The sequence below is a fragment of the Phascolarctos cinereus genome, unplaced genomic scaffold (genome assembly GCF_003287225.1).
Source record: "Phascolarctos cinereus isolate Bilbo 61053 unplaced genomic scaffold, phaCin_HiC Scaffold_726;HRSCAF=1367, whole genome shotgun sequence".
Classification (NCBI taxonomy): domain Eukaryota; kingdom Metazoa; phylum Chordata; class Mammalia; order Diprotodontia; family Phascolarctidae; genus Phascolarctos; species Phascolarctos cinereus.
In genome coordinates, this window is record NW_027556098.1 from 386,439,671 (window position 1) to 386,455,385 (window position 15,715).

The window sequence follows — 15,715 nt, forward strand, 5'->3', positions numbered from 1 at the left end:
CAGACAGAAGCTTTAGAAGGCAAAACTCTGCCATTGCTAAGTCTTAGAATAAAAAAGTTGACATTTATATACTTGGAAGAGGTTATGTTAGTTGGCCTCTAAGATCCTTTCCAGCTATCTGTGATCCCATATTGCTTTGAAGTTTGCAAAACACTTTACAACAAACCTGTAAGATAGGTGCAGCTGTTACCCCCATTTTCTAGATGAGGAAACTGAGGGTCAGATAAAGTTATTTGTCCAAGGTCACACAGTTAAGTGTCTGGGACATTAGTTCTTCCTGACTACAAATCCGGACTTATGTCCTTGTGGACACTGCCCTTGAATCTTAAGACTTACTAAGTCCCTGTGTACAAAGCAAATCATTTTCCTGAGACTCAGTTTCTTTATCTGGAAAAGAGAGGCAATATACTGGTAATACAAAAGCAAACAATATAATTTTTTTCCAAGAGAGGCAGTGTGGTGTAATGAATAGAGCTGGTCTCCGACTCAAAAATACTTGGTTTCCCGTCCTCTGACATCTTAGTAAGACACTTAACCTCTGAGGTCTCGATTTTCCTCATCTGCAAAATGAGGGGTTGGTCTATGGCAAGGTATGGAACCTGTGGTCTCGAGAAGTTCAGTCCTTTGACTGAATCCAAACGTCACAGCACAAATCTTCTATCAAGGGAATTTGTTCTGCAGATCCCCCACCCCTGCTCTATGGTTTCTGTGGAGCTTTCTAGCTCTAGAAGCTATGGTTCTATGATCTTAATTAAGGCTGTGGGACCCAGGCAAGTCACTTAAGGGTCCCAGGTGGCTTTCTAGGTCCTTAGGTTGCTAAGCAAATGCTGATAAGCAGGGTACATTTCCTTGATGGAGCTCTTTACACTAATGCGATCACACAGGTTTGTTCATTCCCAAAAAGGGAAAAAAAACTATGCTTGCAATTGCATTAGTAGAAATGGGAATAGTTATTCTTTTCCCACCTCTTTCTGTTGCCTGCTCCTAGTCCTACTGAAAGCCCTGAGTACTATCCTCTCCACAAGAGTCTGGTCAAATCAAAAGACTTTTCCCAAATAGTCCTGTTCCTAGGAGCTACCTCTTCATGCTTGGGACAAAAAGTGAGCAGGTAAGCAGGTATGTATAGGCTTCTAGCTGGGAACACCTGAGGCACTGGGGTGTTGTGGGATCCTGGGTGAGGTCAGGTGCTAGCCTTTCTTCCTGTAACATCCAGCCAGAGACCCACATTCCCAGAGCAGGGAGAGCAGGACACTGGTTAGCTCAGAGATTTGGTCTCTCAGATGGGGTTTCCCTGTGTCTGCCTGGGTACTCCCATTATGACTTGGCAGGTGTGGGCCTGCCCCTATCTCAGGAGGCCTCGCCTTTGCCAGACTTATCTTTCCCAGCACCCCCATGAGGAGGATCAGATTTCCCTCCATTGTCGATGCACTGATCAAAAGCCCAGTCAGGCTGGGGGCCAAAGCCTGCCTGGATTCCCTGGCATGGGCAGAGCTCAAACAGTCCTCTGCCTGTGGGTCCTATCTTGCCTTCTGCCCTGCACACCTCCCCTCCTCCAGCAAAGATTGCAGCCACTAGGTCCCAGAATCAGCCCCTGCCCACATTCAAAGCCTTGGGTAGAAACAGCGTGACCATATGGGGCCCAGGAGGGAGTTACTCTACAGGAGACTATAGGAGCTTTCCACCGGGGATTTAAAACCCCGCCCAAGTAATTTTCCTTTAGTGGGGAGGAGTTCTAGCTCATCACTGGAATCCAGGCTGCATACCATCAATCCTGGTTTCCCAGCTTTGCCTCCATAGCCTCCTATGTGCTAAGTGCCCAAGGGCCATTCACACGTGACACCAGCCCAAGTGGAAGAGGTTCAAAGGGACAGATAGGACAGGATAGGACATGTTTCCATTATTCTCTAGCAGGGCCTGAGATGGCCCAGCTGCTCCAATGTCCTAGCACCCTCTAATGACATGTGGACAGGCATGCCCATCCCCTGAAGGCCTAGCAGTATTCCAGCTTCTGGGGAAATCAGTTTAAACACCCACTGACCAAGAGCCTTCAGCCCCAAGTCAGGAGACCTGGGCCCTGGGCCCAGCTCTGCAACTAATTGCTGTGCAAATGTCAATCAATCACATCCTTGGTTTTCTCTTTTGTAAAATGTAGAGGCTGAACAAAATTATTTCTAAGATTCCTTTCACATTCTGTGTCCCCTCCCAGCTCTGACACTGTGTATTCTCAGGCCCCTCCCAGCTCTGACATTCTGAGTTCTGAGGGCCCTCCCAGCTCTGACTTTCTCTGTTCTAAGACCCCTCCCAGCTCTGGCATTCCCTGTTCTAAGGCCCCACCTTGGTCTGATATTCTGGGTTCTAATGGCTCTTCCAGCTCTGACATCTTGTGTTCTAAGGTCCCTCCCAGCCCTTTCTCTTGTTTTATAGTTAGTTGTCCTGTGTTCTCTCCCTTTGATAAAGCCATAGAGTCCCACCTTCTATGACAAGAGTCAATCTTTTCTCACACTAGAGGCAACCATCACCTTGGTCCTTCAGTTCCTCTCGTCCTCTCCCTGTCTCTCTCACCTTCTCTTTCCATGGGGCTGCTATGATCCCCTGCTCCTTAATTTCGTGCCTCTTCAATGTTATTCCCCAGCTTTTATGTCTCCTCCCAGCCTCCTTCCTGTAGGAAACTGTTCCCCATGGGGACAGCACTGGCGCTCAGGCCATCTGAGCATCATTGGAAGGCATGGGGGGTGTTTAGCCTAGAGATGCTTAGACAAGACTTGGAGGGAGAGTCAGAAGAGGGGACTTCATAGTTATTTTCCAGTCTTTGATGAGCTATCCTTTGGAAAAGGGATTAGCATTGTTCTGCTTGGTCCCAAAGGGCTGAACCAGGATCGGTGGGTGACTCCAGGAAGGCAGATGTAAGGGAACACTTCCTCACAAATGGGAGCTTTCTACTAGAGAAATGACTGGGGAGTCATTTCTCCATCTCCAACCAAGGATGTCCAGGTGGGCTGCTTCCCTTCCAATGGAGGAGGCCCACCTTGCCAACATTGCTGAAGAGCCTCTTCCCCTCTGATTTCCCTTTTGACCCTAAGGTTCTGTAATTCTCTTAGGGAAAGAAACTTGGCCTGTGGGAAGAGCTGTGGATCAGGTCTCTGACACTTATTACTGGGTGACCTTGGAGGTTGTATTAGATGGCTTTGGAAGTCCCTTTGTACTCGAGAGCCATGATCCTAAGATCCATACTGAGGGGCAGAAGAGACAGACTAGTAAAGCATTTATTAAGTACTTACTGTGTGCCAGCCACTGTGCTAAGTGCCAGACAAATATAAGCAAGCAAGACAGTTGGGCCTGTTAAGGGCTTACATTCTAATGAGAGAAGGCCTGAGGTAAGACTAAATTCACCAGCCTCAACCCCACCCCAACCCAATTTTTCTTCTCATGTCAGGAAAGCAGATTGAATAGAACAGGAGACAGAAATAACAGGATTACAGGGCTACAACTAATGAGGTGAATCAGAGGTCATCAAATCCAATCTCTTCATTTTATAGATGGGGAAACTGAGGCACAGAGCAGTTAAGTGAGCTTGTCCAAGGTCACAAAGGTAGTAAGTGATTGAGCTGGGACTAGAACTCAGGTCTTGTGACCCCAAGTTCAGCCTACTACCTCTCTTAACACTGTTCAGTAAATTCACTCTTTCAAGGACTTTTGAATGATCTTCAATGTCCTCCATTCCTGGCATTCTGGAAACCACTGCCCACATCCCACATGCCCCCTACATTCTCCAGCTGGCCTAGGGAGCTTGGTTATGAAGAGCATCCAGCATGTTCTGACCTTGGTGGGAACCCTTTACATCCTAGGACTTAGAATTAGAAGGAGCCTTAAAGGTCACAGGGGCAGCTACATGGCCCAGTGGATAGAGCATCGGGCCTAGAGTCAGGACTCACTTTCATGAGCTCAAATCCAGCCTCAGACACTTACTAGCTGTGTGGCCCTGGGCAAGTCACTTTACCCTAGTTGCCTCAGTTTTCTTGTCTGTCAAATGAGCTGGAGAAAGAAATGGCAAATCTCTCTGGTATCTTTGCTAAGAAAACTCCAAATGGAATCATGAAGAGTCAGATATAACTGAAGATGACTGATATAGAGGTCACAAGACCACAGATCTAATGCTGAAAGAGTTCTTAGAGGTCATGTAGTTGAACCTCTTCCTTCTATAGAAAAGCAAACAGAGGCACAGAGAAGTGACTTATCCAAGGTCACACCATCTATGAAAGTAGCCAAGTTGGGATTTGTAGGATTGGAGCTGGAAAGGACCTCAAAGGTCACTTAGCCCAACTTCCTCCCTTTGCAGAAGGGAAATTAAAGCAAAGAGATGGGCTGCCCCTTGTCCAAGGTCATACAGGCAGCAAGTAGTGGAGCTGGGATCTGACCTCAGACTCTGTGGGCTCCTCATCCACCCTCTTTCCTCCATTCTGCCACAGAATGCTCAGACTTTCAGGCTTCTCCTCCTGCTCACAGACTGATTAGCAGAGGCCCAGGCTTTGACATCTCCCTCCTATTCTGGAAACCATTTGCCTGGGTTTGGATGGGAGGAGGGGCTTCTTCCTAGTGTGTTTCTGATTAAGAGGAACCCAATGGCCTTCACTTCAAGATGTCAATTCTGGGCTACAGCAGGAGGCCCTCAAAGGAACAGAGGATGGTTTTCAGCTAAAGAGAATGTTTGCCTTGAAACAACCTGAAAGACAGGTCCTTGTAGACAAGGATAGCCCAGTCCTGGGGGAAGAACACTGAGTTTAGAGACAGAAAACCTGAGTTCAAATCCTGCCTTGCATCAGCATGACCCCAAGTAAATCACAGCCTTGGTATCTTCAAGTATACAAAGAGAAGACTGGAAAAGATGGTCTTTAAGGTCAATTCTAGTTCCAAATACTAGAATTTATATTCATAGCTCATATTTATATAGTGCTAAGGTTTACATCACCTATGAGAAGAGGTAGCATGGTATAGTATTCAGAGAGCTAGCCCAGGAGTCAGAAAGTTCTGGGTTCAAGTCCCAATCCTCACCTGTATTGGGTGAGTGACCCTTGAGATTAGATGAGATCAAGTGAGATAATTTTGTAAAAAGTGCCTGTAGTAGGCACCATATACATGCTCACTTCCTCCTTCCCTCTAGGCAGCTCTTAGTTAGGTCAGGTTTGGAGCCATGTTGGTAGGGGGACTTTCTTCACTGGAAGTGCCTTGGACAGGAAGGGAACTCAGAGGTCAGCTAGTTCAACCCATACCAGAAGAAGAATGCCCTCTGTAAATCTCTGTGACAAGTGGTCATCTAGCCTTTGTCTGAGGACTGACTCCTCATGAGAGGAAACCCATCATCTCTTGGGGCAGCTGGGTAGGCGAGTGGGCAGAACACTGGTCCTGGAGTCAGGAAGACCTGAATTCAAATCTAGCCTCAGACACTTACTAGCTATGTGACCCTGAGCAAATCACTTATCTGTAGCCTGCCTCAGTTTCCTCAACTGTAAAATGGGGATGATAATAGTATCTACCTCCCAGAGCTGTTGTGAGGATTAAGTGAGGTTATATCTGTAAAGTGCTTAGCACAGCGCCTGGCACATAGTAGATCCTTAATAAATGCTTGTTTCCAACCTCTGTGTGTGTGTGTGTGTGTGTGTGTGTGTGTGTGTGTGTGTGTGTGTGTGTGTGTGTGTGTTTGGGGTGGGACAGGGAACTTGTTCAGTGATAATGTTTACAAATGGCTGCAGGTAAAAGGATCCTTGCTGCAAGCTTCCTGATACTGCACGGCCAGGGAGCAGCTGAGCCTGGGAGCTTCCCTGGGGACTCTTGATGCCTGGGTTCAGATCCCAGCTCAGCTATATCCTTCTGCTCTTTGACCTTGGACAAGCTACTCACTCTCTCTGGCCTCAGTCTCCTTATCTGTCTGCAAAATGAGACACTTGACCTAGATAATTCCTAATGTGCCTTCCAGCCCTAAACAGGAGGATTTCTTTGGGAAAGATGAAGGACTGACTCCACATTAAAGAAAAGGAAACATGGGCACACAGATGTGGAATTAGAGGCCCCTGGTCTCTAGGGTCATGAGCTGAGGTCAGACACTGTCCCTCATCTCTCTGACCCTGCAGTGACATGGGATCTCAAAAGAAAACACAAAAGAAGACTGGCCCCAGCCAGGGGATGGCTCAAGTGCTTGAAGCCATTCATGACATTCCCCTATTTCACTGAGATTTACATAACATGATCAGCTTACTCTGACCTAGACTAGAAAATTTGCTTTGTGAAATCTACAACAAAGCATGTTTAGTTTAGAGAAAGGGGAAAAAAACCCACAATCAAACCAGCAGATGTTTTACTGGGAGATACCCATCCCCCTTGTCTCCAACCTGACTCTTTGGGCATTTTAATTTGTAGATGCTGATGATCTGCTTCATGCTCAACAGTGGTCAGAGGCAAACTTCTCGGGAGGAATTATTACATACTTTGCAAGACAGTCTGGAGAGCAGACACAGTTTGTCACTAGAACCAGTCAGATTTGCAGGTGACCAGGAGCTGATAACCATAGCTGAAACATCGGACTAAAAAAAGATTCAGGCAGACTGGCACCATAGAGCTGAACTGAATAAGGTGAAATTGAACAGCGGTAATTTTTTTTTAAAGCCTTACACTTGGGTTCAAAAAATCAATTTCACAAGTATGAGATAAATGTAAAAGTCATACTTGGGCTCAAAAAGTCAACTTGAGAATTGATAAAAAATTCAAAACAGGTAGGTTGAGGCCATCTAATCCATTTTACAGATGAAGAAACTGAGGCCTAGAGAGTCAAGTGACTTTTTCGAACTCACAGAGGCATTGAGAAAAGTAGGGTTTGGACTCCAACTCCTCAGACTGCAAATCCACTAAGTTGGTTTTTTTTTTCTCCCCTCCATGGTACCATCTTTTGTATTTCACAAGTACAAGATGGGAGAATCACGGCTAGATAGCAGTTCATCTGAGAAAAAATCTGGATCAGTAGTGTCACATGGCAGCCAAAACACCTGAAGTGAACTTGGGCTTCTGTAAGAGGATTGCAGGGTCCAGGAGAGTTCTGGAGGTAGTCTAGCAGCCCTGGTCAGTTTGCTCAGTGCTGGGCACCATATTCTTTTTTTTTTTTTGGTGAGGCAGTTGGGGTGAGGCAGCCCAGGGTCACACAGCTAGTAATGGGCCCCACATTCTAGGATGGCCATTGATAAGCTGGAGAGCCCCAGAAGATGGCAGCCAAGAAAGTGATAGTCTCTGAGAGCATACTCCATGGGGGCTTGTTGGAAGGGCTGGGGATATGTGGTGCACAGCTTTGAAGGGGGGCACCATAGCAGCCTTCAAAGGGCTATTGTGTCTGAGAGGTCCGTAAGTGGGTCTGCTTGGCCTCTGAGGGCAGAATCAATGGGTAGAGGTTAAAGCAGTGTCTGCCAAACAGAGGGCAAGAGGAGCCATCCCCAAGTGGAATGGGCTGCCTCAGGAGATAGTGGGCTCCTCCCAAGGGGATCTCCAAGCAAAGGTTGGATAACCACTTAGAGCGTGTGTAGAGGGAATTTTTGTTCAGGTGTGGGTGGGATGGGTGAATCTTCTTCCAACTCTGAATCTTGTTATTCAGCCACTCCTCTCCCTCAGTTGTGATAATACTTTGGCCAGAGTGTCAAGACTGGCTATTTGGGCCTGGGAATACTCTGCCCTGAGTTTCAGGGATAGGGCAAAAAAGTAGGATCCCTACCTTTGGAGGTGGGGGAGGGTTGCTACTGGGAAGGGGACTAAAGCATAGTGCAAATGTTTGCTTCCCACCACTCCTCCCTCCCCAAGTAGCCCCCTCCTCACCACCTCCCCCAAAGCAGGTCAATCCCTATAGATCTCTCTGGAAATCCAAAGTCTTAAACTCACTTCTGGAGATGCCCTGAAGGCCCCTTGGCAGGTGCTGCTCAGACTCTCCCAGCAGGGGCTCAGCTCCATCAGCTCCATCTTTCCCTTTGGCCTCACAGTGGGTCTCTGGGACACAGGTGCAGCATTGAGGATTAAACAGAGATCGAAGAAGAGGATTTCTCTCCAACCGTGTTCCAGATGCAGCCTTTCACTCTGGGAAATGTCCCCCTGGCCTGTCTCTGCCATCTGTGCTGGCTCTGGGGCTTTCCTGGCCAGCGGATCCTGACTGGCTCGGGCAGAGATATCCAGGGCTCTGCCACCACCAGACATGATGCCCTTTGATGCTGCCCGGGGGCCAGTGAATGCAGCTGGTCTGACAAGGACTTGGGTTTGCTCTGGGGGCTTGCAAAATTCATCTCCCTTGTTGTTCCACCCTAGAATCCTGGACCTTTCTTTGAATCAGCGTAATACAACAGCAAGTTCTTCCTAGCCAACTGCCTAACCCAGTTATGGATACATATATTTGGAGGTTTTTAGTGGATAATATAGGGTGGCCAGGTGGCAAAGTGGTTAGAGAGTGCACTGTCTGGAGTCAGTCATCTTCCTAAGTTCAAATCTGGCCTCAGACACTAGTTGTATGACCCTGGGCAAGTCACATCACCCTGTTTGCCTCAGTTTTCTCATCTGTCTTGGGTAAGGAAATGGCAAACCACTCCAATATCTCTGCCAAGAAAACTCCAAATGTGGTCACAAAGAATTGGACATGACTGAACAACAGCAATGGTGGATAATATGCTGAACTTGTTATCAGGCAAGCCTTGATTTCAGATCCCACCTATGAGACCTCCTAGTAACTATGGGCAAGTTGCTTCACATTTTTTTAAAAGTCTTATTAATTTTCTTAAAATCACAGTCATTTCTAGAAATATTCCTTCTTCCCTCCTTCAAATTAAACCTTCCTTACAAAATGTCTTTAAGCCTCATTTTCCTCATCTGTAAAATGGGTTAATGATAGCAGCAGTGTCTACCTCATGGGGGGTTGTAAGCTCAAATGAGCTAATATGTATATGCCTTTTAAATGCTAGATAAATGTCAGTTATTATTATCATTTTCCAGGGTTCCATGATGTAGCAGAAAGAGTCCTGGGCTTGGAGGCAAGAAGGCCTACATTCAAAGCCTGGCTCTTATTATCTGTGTGACCTTGAGCAGGTCACCACCTCTTTGGGCCTCAGTTCCCTTTTCTGTTAAATGGGTGTCACCTATTCTACAATGCCCATGCCATCGTTTTGTTGTGAGGTCAGCACTATAGAAATGAAACTCATTAGGATAATAGGACCATAGATTCAGAACTAGCCAGGACCTCAGAGTTCATGTAGCTCAGCCTTCCCATCTCCCAGATGAAGAAATTGAGGCTTAGCCAGGTACAGTTCTGTCCTTAAGATCACACAGATAGTAACAGAGCCAAGCTTGAACCCAAGCTATTTGACCCTTCAGAGTCCATATTTTCCTTTGTTATTATTCCTAGTTGCCCTGAAAACCTCAAAGATCTGGTCCTTTTTCAGTCTCCTTCATGTATCTCTTTCTCTTCTGTCTCTTTTCACTCCTTTCTGGAAAGTTTTCTTAAGTTCTTTGAGCACTTTAGAATTCTGCTCAGCGCTTAAAGGTTGGAGTTAATTCTGAAGTGAAGAATTTCTTTCTCTGGAGAGTTTTCATAAATGCCTCTCTGTCTGGACTGTAGGGCACAGGGATGGAGGAGTGAAAGTTCGGCCATTCTCTTAAGTAGATGAATTCTGCCTGGCTAGTAGAGAGCCATGCTGTTCTCTATCGCTCCCAGTGCCCATCCCAGGTATCACACCTACTTTTTAGATCTCACCTGGCCTAGCAAGAAGCCTAGATGGGTATTCCTGGGAGGAGCAGTGCCAAATTAGGCCACTCAGGCAGCTTTGTGATCCGATGTAAGCAACTCAGCAAAATTCAAGGGTGACCAGTGAGAACCTATCTAAAGGCAGGGCTTCCCGGTTGGTGCTAATCAGTGAAACCCAGAATGTCTAGACCAGAGCATTTGGTGACTAATGCTAGCTACCGGGCCGTCTGGGCACTCCACCAGCCTCCTCCCTGTACACCCTTCCCTGTGACACACCATGCCCTGGCATGTGCCCTCAGGAGCCACACGCCCTCCTCCTCGTAGCGTTATCTCAGCATCCACAGCCTGCATCCAGTCTAGCTGGCTGAAGGCTGGCTCCCCACCCTTGACTGTCAACTGATAACAGGTCAGATTACAGTAGGGGAGGAGATTCTGGAGGAGCGGCATGATAGGGGAGTAGGAGATTTCATCTTCTTTGACATCCCTTTGTGAGGTGGCAAACTCCAGGAGAGAGCAATTCTAGAACCATAGGTTGCTGGTCAGTTGTTTCAGCCATGTCTGACTCTTCCTCATCCCATTGAGAGTTTCCTTGGTAAAGATACTGGAGCAACTTGCCATTTCCTTCCCCAACTCATTTGACAGATGAGGAAACTGAGGCAAATAGGGTGAAGTGACTTGCCCAGGGTCACACAGCTAGTGTCTGAGGCTGGATTTGAACTCATGTCTTTCTGATGCCAGGCCTGGCACTTTATATACTGTGCCACCTAGCTGCCCCCAGAGTCATAGGAACTGGGTTCAAATCCTATATTGTGTGATCTCGGGCAGGTCCCTTTAGCACCAAGAGTCTTCCTTTTGGGATCTATGAAATGAGGATATTGAACTAAAAGCCTTCAGAAATCCTTTCTTATTTCCAGATCCCCTTACATAGTTCTGTGATGCTATCTGCTATCAATCAGCAGACACTTATCAAGCACCTACTATGTGTCAGCTACCATGCTAAATGCCAGGAGTATAAAGAAAAGCCAAAATTTCGTTCCTGCCCTCAAGGAGCCCCCCTTCCAAGGGAGAAGACAACATGCCAAAGAATTGCACACACAACATCTATCCTGTGTTAATGGTGGGTAATCTCAGAAGGAGATTAGGAGTGGAAGGAGAGATGAGGAAAAACCTTCCCATGATCAGTAGACTGGGTTCATTCATTCATCCCCCAAGTCTGAATTGAGGATCTATCGGCATGCTACTGAGTACTCTCTACACTTGGAATAGACTCTTTTATGGATGGGGAAACTGAGGCCCAGAAAGTTTAAGTGATATTCCCAAAGTGGCAGACCTGGGGTTCAAATCCAGGGCCTCGGACCCCAAATCCAAGGCTATTTTCTGCTAAACCGTGCTAGACAGGGATGAATCCCTGTCCCCTGTCACCTATTTATCCAAGGATAATACCCTATCTGCCTCAGTTTCCTCATTTGTCAAATGAGCTGGAGAAGGAAATGGCCAACCACTCCATAAGTATCTTTGCCAAGAAAACCCCAAATGGGATCACAAAGAGTCAGATATGACTGAACAGCAACTAATACCACAATAAAAATTTTGTTATAACTTATAAACTCCTACCTTTTATAGTAAGCTTTTCCTAGTCCCTCTTAATACTAATGCCTTTCCTCTGAAATTACTTCCATTACGTATCTTATTCATACATAGTTGTTTATACGCATAGGAGCAAATACAAAAATCTCTACCTGGCATTCAAAGTCCTTCCTAACCTGGCCCCGTCCTAACTTTCTAGTCTTCTTTGTGTGTGTGTGTGTGTGTGTGTGTGGGGCAATTGGGGTTAAGTGACTTGCCTAGGGTCACACAGCTAGTGTCAAGTGTCTGAGGCTGGATTTGAACTCAGGTCTTCCTGACTCCAGGGCCCGTGCTCTATCTGCTGCACCACCTAGCTGCTCCAGTTTCTAGTCTTCTTACATTTTATTCCCTGCCATGTATTCCTCTGGCCTCCTGGCTCCAATTCCATGAACAAGAGCCCTCCATCTCTCAGCTCCCGCCATTTTCTCTGGCTGATCTGCATGCCTACAATGGTCTTCTTAAACTCTGCCTCCTGACTTCCCTGGCTTCCTTTAAGTCCCAGCTTAAATGTCATCCTTTTACAGGAAGCCTTTCCCAACCCCTCTTATCCAGTGCCTTCCCTCTGTTAATTATCTCCTGAATATTGTTTGCTTTGCATATATTTGTGTTCCTTGTCTGCTCCATTAGATTGTAAGCTTCTTGAGGGCAGGGGCAGTCTTTTGCCTCTTTTTGTATCCTCAGTGCTTAGAGCAGTGCCTGGCACATAGCAGATGCTTAATTAATGTTTGTTGACTTGATAAAACTTATGCTATAATAAGAGTTCATATTTATTTGACACATAATTTATTTACTTCTGAAAGAATGGAATTTCCTGGAAGGCAGGGATTGTTCCATTTTTATTTTTGCTTTGGCTGTGACTAGACTGTAGTCAGTGCTGTTGACTGGAGAAGCAGCACAGGGTAAGGTGGGCAGGGTCCATGGACCCCTTTGGCTGTGTCTGGGGAAACCTATGGATTCTTTCTCTGAATCGCATTTTAAAAAATGCATTAAAAAAAAATCCAGGAGATTCCAAAGAAAGCCAGTTGTCTTGAAATATAGTTATCAAAATATGAAAGTTCATAGACCTCAGAATGCAAACCCCAAAGTAAGTCCAGCCCCAAAATGAGGACAAACAGGGCTCAATCCCACCTGGGACCCAGGACAAAGCTCCTTTACCTCTCAGTGTCCTGGGGCAAGTCTCGAAACTGTAATTCGCAGAGCTGGGCTGTACCTACTTGGGGAGAGCCATTTTCTCTGTGGGAGTTCCCTGTGCCAATGCAATCACAGGTTTGGTTGAAAAAAAAAATAGATAAAAAAATATCAATAATAACTGATGTTTCTATGGCACCTAAAAGAGAATTTATTAACACCAACTACACCCAGTGTGGTCTGGCCTCCTAGCCCGGTGGTACAGTAGCAATAAATTAGCATGATGAAGCAAGTGTTGTTATATACATGTACACCCAGGCCCTTTCATCCCCAGAGGCTGAGACAACTCCCCACAGAATAATTATGATTCCTCCTCTTCCCTGCCCCCTCCACCCAACTGCCTGGCTAAGCCTTTTGCTTTCAAACACATGGCTGAACCCATTTTACAGATCGGTAAAATAAGCTTTAAGAAAGGCTCAGTAACAACATCTGAGACTCAGAACTCTGGGATCCAAGAAACAGCTGTTGGTGTCTGGATTTCCATCTACTCCCACCCTCATGCAGGCCAGTTAACATCGCCATATGAGAAAAAGTGGCTGGGTTTTCCTTTCCTTATTCTTTGGAAAGGGCTCCGAGTCTGGCCAGGTTGGTTTCTCTGCAGCTGTGGCCTCGTAATCACTTCACTGCTTCCCTTTCCCCCAGGTTGAGGCAGAATAGGTTTTAGGCCTCCCCTGGAGGACCAGACCCTCCCCATGGGGAGGGAGCCACATGACCAGGTTCTGGGAGGCCAGCCTCCCTTTTGCCATAGCACTTGCTTTAATTACCGGCTTCATTAGCCAGCTAGATTTACAAGCATATTTGCCAGGGTGATTACCGGCTCCTCACAGTCACACAGCCCAGTGACCGAAGTCCAGAGAACAGTGCAGCCTGTGCATTTACCTGGGGAATACTCCTGAGTGGCCTGACCATCCCCCTGAGAAACCAGGAGGGGATGGGAGCCTCCAAAAGAGACTTCTGTGCAAAGGCTTATGGTCTTAAAGCTGGAAGAGACCTCGAGGCCATCCAGACAACCCCCTCATTTTATATACAGATGAGGAAATAGAGCTAGGGAAGGGAAACGACTTGACTAGGGTCACACACCTGGCTAGTATCTGGGCAGGATTAGAATAAAGGTTTTCCTAGCTCTAAATCCAGCGCTCTATCTGCTAAACCACCTAGCCTTGGCACTATTTTCTTAGAGGGCTTGGAATTCTGGGACAGGAGCAGAGATTCCTATAGCCCGTTCTGGGATCTTTGTTCAATGCCTGCTGAAGAGAGAACAGTGATGTGGAGTGGAGACCAGGAAGGAGGAAGGAGCTAAAGGTAACATAGACTCTGAGCATTAGAGGGAGCCCCATGGAGACCATCTAGCTGAAACCTCATTTTAAAGATGGGGAAACTGAGGCATGCAATGGCTCCTGCGTTTGCATAATTAGAAAATAGTGGAGGTGAGGTGAGAGTGTATTCCAGGAGTGGGGGATAGGCAATGAGATGGGACATGGAATGTCATGTCCAAGGGACAGAAGGTGGCCAGTCTGGCTGGACTGAAGAGCGTGAGAAGGAGGGAATGTAGAATAAGGTCTTTTGACACTAGGCCCTTTGTTTTTTCATCGGACTCTCTGTGTAGTTCCCTTTGTCTGCCAGCCTTCACTGTTTGTCTTCCCCCCAAAGATACACCCCAGGGATTTTGGGTCTGTTTCCCTGGACCTCCCAGTCCTCTTTACTCTTAACGTCTTCCCGCTGACATCACTCCAAATTGATTTTGCATAGACCTTGTTTTGATATAGGTGTTTGCATGGCGTCTCCTCCATTGTAATGCGAGTGCCTTGAATGTAGAGTGTTTTTTGCCTTTGTATATACCCAGGGAAGAGGCAGGTAAGTGGCATAGTACATAGAGCACTGGGTCTGGAGTCAGGAAGACTCATCTTAGCCTCAGACACTTACTATTTGTGTGACCCTGGGTAAGTCACTCCACCCTGATTGCCTCAGTTTCCTCATCTGTATAACGAGCTGGAGAAGGAAATGACAAATTGCTGTGGTGTCTTTGCCAAGAAAACCCCAAATGGGGTCTCAAAGAGTCAGACAGGACGCAATAACAAAAAATCCCCAGTGCGTAACACAGTACCTGGCATATAGCTGGTGTTAATAAATGCTTGTTGATTAGATGAATGACTGTTTCAATTCCCCTCTTCTCCCTATTCCTTTTAGGTGGGGAATTCTCTCCATAGTATCCCTGATCTCTATCTAGCTCCTTCCCTCTGTCTTCAATCTTCATCTTGGAAAAAGCCTTCACATGGCACGCCCCCCATGGCTACCATCCACGGCTACCATCCATGGCTACCATCTTGCTTCTCTCTTTCTTGCCACTGGTAGACATCCTGAACTGCCTCTACTTCTCCTACCATCTTGCCCCATTCACCAGGCTTCCTAATAATTATCTAGTACAATGGCCCCTTCTCTGAGCTCATTCTCTGGAGTTTCTGCAGAATCCACTGCTGCTGACCATCTCCTTCTAAGACCTCTTTCCCCCTTGATATCCATGCAGTAAGGCCATCCCAGGTCTCCTTCATCCTACCTACACCTCCCTCCTAGTTCTTGGTCTCCTTTGATGCTTTTGACTCTTCCTGAGGTGGCTGGATGCCGTGGCCCAGGTCCTGGTCTGCCTAACTGCTCCCACAGCACCTTCTCCCTTGACAATCTCCTCCATCCCCATGGCTTGAATAATCTCCACTATGTGGGTAAGAGCCAAATCTAGCTCTCTAGTCTGATTTTGTATCTCAATAGGCAGTCTGATCCAATCCAATCCAATCCAATAAATATTTATTAAGCACCTACTATGTGCCAGGCACTGGGCTAAGTGCTAGGGATATGACTAATAAAAAGAAAGACAGTCCCTGCCCTCATAGAGCTTACAATCTAATATGGGAAGACAACTCAAAAAAAGAATCAGGAACATGGAAGGAGAGCTCGGAGGAGACGGCAGGGGATATCCTACTCAGGGTTCCACAGTGTTGAAACCAGGCAGAGCAGCAGATACAAAGTGGACTGGACTGAGGGTCCAGATTCTTGAAATTTCAATGCCTTGCTTTATATGTATATTTTGTGTTTGCTGATTATGAACGTCTTGTACCTCTGAGGTAGAATGAAAATTCCCTGAGGATTAAAAAA

At 46.6% G+C, this 15,715-nt stretch overlaps 1 protein-coding gene across 1 annotated transcript in view; it reads right to left on the minus strand.

Moving 5' to 3' along the window:
• KAZN (kazrin, periplakin interacting protein) overlaps positions 1-15,715 on the minus strand; it is a 586,537-nt gene that overhangs the window by 216,605 nt on the left and 354,217 nt on the right. The gene's annotated exons all lie outside the window — the stretch shown is intronic.